This window comes from Neofelis nebulosa, chromosome 3 (genome assembly GCF_028018385.1).
Source record: "Neofelis nebulosa isolate mNeoNeb1 chromosome 3, mNeoNeb1.pri, whole genome shotgun sequence".
NCBI classification, from domain to species: Eukaryota; Metazoa; Chordata; class Mammalia; order Carnivora; family Felidae; genus Neofelis; species Neofelis nebulosa.
In genome coordinates this window covers 94,721,817-94,726,484 of record NC_080784.1, presented here as the reverse complement: position 1 = coordinate 94,726,484, position 4,668 = coordinate 94,721,817, and the positions used below count along the sequence as shown (strand labels likewise).

The 4,668-nt window shown below is 32.3% G+C and overlaps 1 pseudogene; it reads right to left on the bottom strand.

Annotated features, from left to right (window-relative positions):
• Positions 1–2,707: 2,707 nt before the first annotated feature.
• LOC131508240 (U6 spliceosomal RNA) lies at positions 2,708–2,807 on the bottom strand (annotated as a pseudogene).
• Positions 2,808–4,668: the final 1,861 nt, after the last annotated feature.

The following is a 4,668-nucleotide window of genomic DNA, read 5'->3' as shown; positions in this document are numbered from 1 at the left end:
TACAAAAGTTTAGGTGACATCCATCTTGAAAGTTTGTCAATTTTATTGATCTTTTCAAAGAACTAACCACCTCTTGGCTTGATTTCTGGACTTTCTTTTCGGAATATGCTCCTAATCACTGTGCACATATGTATCATTTTTTTCCCTAATTTTTGTTGCTTTTTCTAAGTTCTTTCTTTAACTTTTTTATTATTATTTATTTTTGAGACAGAGAGAGACAGAGCATGAGCAGGGGAGGGGCAGAGAGAGAGGGAGACACAGAATCTGAAGCAGGCTCCAGGCTCTGAGCTGTCAGCACAGAGCCCGACACTGGGCTTGGGCTCACAGAGTGTGAGATCATGACCTGAGCTGAAGTCAGATGCTTAACCGACTGAGTCACCCAGACGCCCCTGCTTTTTCTAAGTTCTTGAGATAAATCCAGTGCTTCTGACTTTTACAACCCCAAGTCTGTGAGTGTTTTCTTTCTATGTCTATCTTTCACATAACTGAATGTCCTCTCCCAATTCCCATCTATCTCTTTGCTATCTATCTGTTATCTATCTATCTAAATATCTATTATATCTATTTGTATCTTTTTATGTTTGCATCTAGATACTCTCACTTTGTCCAGTTTACTAATACACAGACAATTCCTTTTTTCAACTTGGAAGTTATATTATCAATTGCATTTTCTCAAAAGCAATTTTTTTCTCTAGACTCTTGTTGTTTTAAGTAGTCAAAATGTTTTATCATCTTTCTCTCTTGATATTAATTATATCTATTCTATCATTTGAATGAATTTTTATAATTTTATTTTTTCCAATGCTAGTTATTTCATTGTAGTGTGTATTTCTATTTCATGTTGTCAGCTACTCAAGTGTTTGGTGATTTAATCCTGTTATTCTAATTATTGATCATTGAAAGAGCTATCAGTATAAAGATATTAAAAGACTGTAAAAAACAAAAGCAAAAAGGAAGACAATGTAAACCAGATGCCAGCGTACTTGGCAGCTATCCATCAAATTTTGGTAAGAATTGTGGCTCTTCTCTTCTTTGTAATTACTACAGAAGATTAAATTACCACCCCCAATTTCAGAAAAAAATAAGCTGAATTATTTTTTATTTCATTATTTTGTAAAATGCTTTAGTCTTTATTAAATTTAATCATTTGTAATAACTTGAGTTAAGAAGTAATGTATTTTCTCTCTCTTTCTCTTTCTCTTTTCTTACCTCTTTTCTTTCTCTAGTGCTCTGATGGTTGGTCTATATCTAATTATATATATATATATGTATATATATATATATATGTAATTGATCTAATCTATCTAATCTATATCTAATTATATATATGTATATATATATATATATATATATATATATATACATATATATGTGTATCTATGTATATATAATTTATGTACAGTTACTGGGGCGCCTCGGTTGAGTGTTCGTCTCTTGATTTCAGCTCAGGGCATGATTCCAGGATCATGGGAAGAAAGCCCACGACGGGCTCCACGCGGAGCATGTATCCTGCTTAGGATTCTTTCTCTCTCCCTCTGCCCCTCTCCTCTGAGCACTCTTTCTCTCTCTTTGTCTTTCTGTCTCTGTCTCTGTCTCTCTCTCTCAAATTAAAAAAAAAAAGGGGGGGGGGGCGCCTGAGTGGCTCAGTCGGTTAAGCGTCCGACTTCGGCTCAGGTCATGATCTTGCCATCTGTGAGTTCGAGCCCCACGTCGGGCTCTGTACTTACAGTTCAGAGCCTGGAGCGTGTTTCAGATTCTGTGTCTCCCTCTTTCTCTGACCCTCCCCCACTCATGCTTTGTCTCTCTCTGTCTCAAAAATAAATAAACGTTAAAAAAAAAAAAGAAAAAGAAAGTAAGTATGTACAGTTACCAAAGTTAAAATAACTAATGTCATCATTATTTTTTAGACTTTATTTTAAGTTAGGGGCACTTGACTTCGGCTCAGGTCATGATTTCACAGTTTGTGGGCTCAAGCCCCCTGTCAAGCTCTCTGCTGACAGCTCGGAGCCTGGAGCCTGCTTCAGATTCTGTGTCTCCCTCTCTCTCTGCCCTTCCCGACCCCCCATCTGTATCTCTTAAAAATAAATAAATATTTAAGTTTTTAAGTATATTTTAAGATTTGGTAATGAGTCATTTCCATTTACCTTCAACAATGTATAACTTACCATATATTATGTTATGTCATAATTATTGTTTCCATATATATCTAGAACATAGGTCTTAAAATCATATCTATATTTATATTTTTAGCACCTAACATATCCAAATACAATATGCCTTTTGAACTAATTGTCTTATATACAGACATTGCTCTTTCTTTATATTTACTGCTATTCCCATTACCTTCTTATAGATATCAGACATTGATAAGCTCTGAGCCTTTCTTTTCTTATCAATAAAAGGGCAATAACAATATATACCTAATCAGGTTGTTGAGAATATGAGCCTGATGACATATGTAAAGGAGCATAGTAAATGGAACAATATAAATGTTGGTACGCCATATTTGTCATGGCAGAATGAATAGTGGTAGCAGCATAAGTAAAATATTTTTTCTCATCTTTGTTGAGGTATAATTGACAAATAAAGACTGTATATATTTCAGGTGTGCAACTTGTTTTGATATACATATGCATTGTAGAATAATTGGCACAATCAAGCTAATGAAAATATCTATCCCCACATATAGCTACCATTTTCTTTTTTTCTTAGTATGGAACAACACGAATTTGCTTCTCAGCCTTGTATTGGGCCATGCTTATTTTCTCTGTGTCATTTCAATTTTGGTATATGTGCTGCCAAAGCAAGAACAAAGTCATTGTAATTCCATGATTTATAGCTGTTAATTGGAGCTAATCGTAATTATATTTTTGATCATTCCTTTGGTTCTGGGAATACTTTGTTGCTTATCTATATAATTAAATATAGGCTTAATCAGTGCAAGAGTTTTTGTCTTTTGTTCACTGCGGTAGCAATGAGGATGCACTAATGAAAAACTTTATTTGGCAACCATATGAAAGTGTGAATGTATGTATTATACATATAAACGTAATAGGCGTATGTCTAGTTTGTGTGTATATGTATATTTACACAAATAATCACATATTAGTTTTGTGATTACTACTAACTTTGACACTATTTATATAATGTTTTATTAGTTTCCACTTTGTTTCAAAATATGTTGAAATATACAGAGAATTGTGGAGAAATTGACTGTGACTCAGAAATACAACTAGTTTAACAGTAGTTTTTTCAAAAGTGACATAATGCTTATATAGATAAATAGATCCCCTCTGCCAGGATTTTACTAAAAGTGGATTGAAATAGATTGAATTAGCTTTTGAGTCCTGTAACTTCTGTCAAAATTTTCCTCAGAATTGTACTTTATGTCTTTGGTTGAAATGTCTATGTATACCATATTTTCAGATCTTTTTTTTTCTTTTAGTTTAGAATCTATTTCATATTATCCTAATTTTAGAAAAAATTCCTAAGATTATGGGTAATAATATGAAACACATCAAATTATATTTTTACTTTTGTAATGTATATATCAAAACACCTTTAAGATAGAAACTCATCACTACCTTGTTCTGTTCAAGCAATGATATTTAATAAAATGAAGTTTTTCAGCTAGGGTCTTTTGAAAATAAAATTAATCAAAGTAAACCATTAATCAAATTCAGTAGATATTAAATTAAAAATAATAATACGAGGTATTCAGAAACTGCATTCATGTAGTAGTAGCTTGATCTCCTAGGAAATTAAATTTATTTAACCAAAAGACCATAGTTAACATACTGCATGATGAAATTAAAGATGTAATTCTAGCCTATTAATCATGCAGAAGATTGCAATTATGTTTTATTTGTTATTTTCATGGAAGTCGCAAATTATACTATTAACTCTTCTTCCCCTGAAGTCTATAATATTGCTTCAGTTATAAAGCAATAACAAGGTTTTGAGATTATAAATACTTTTAAAAAGATTTTGTGTATATAAAAATGAATTTAAAAATTGCATTTTAAAAACTACTATAGTGGCTATTTTTGTAATTCCTGTGGAAATGCATAACAGTGTTTCACATATTATAGTTTTATTAAGATGGTAAAACAAAGATATTATTTAGAGGGACATTAAATGATTGAGGGTCCAAAGAAGCAAGGGAATTTATGTTGAATCTTGGAATAAGAGATCAAATGCTAAAACAAACAAACAAACAAACAAACAAACAAACAAAAAACCTGCATCTTTGAAAAGATTGTCTGGAATTAAATGGTCTAGGTTTCTTACTCTGAAGTCATGCAGAAACTTAAGAGACCCATGGAGATTCTCTTTCAACAGCTACTTATCAATATACCAACAGGATATCTAAATTTATCTAAGAGTAATGTTTTCTTAAATTTGTTTAAAGTAACTTAACTTATAGTGTAGTATTCGTTTCAGGAATAGAACCCAGATCTTCATCATTCACATATAATACCTGGTGCTCATCACAGGTGCCCTCCTTAATCCCCATCAACCACCTTGCTCATCTCCCCACCCACCTCCCCTCCAACAACACTCAGTTTGTTCTCTATAGTTAAGAATCTCTTATGGTTTGTCTCTCTGTTTTTGTTTTTGTTTTTGTTTTTTCTAATTTTCTTTTTCTTTCCCTTCCCCTATGTTCAT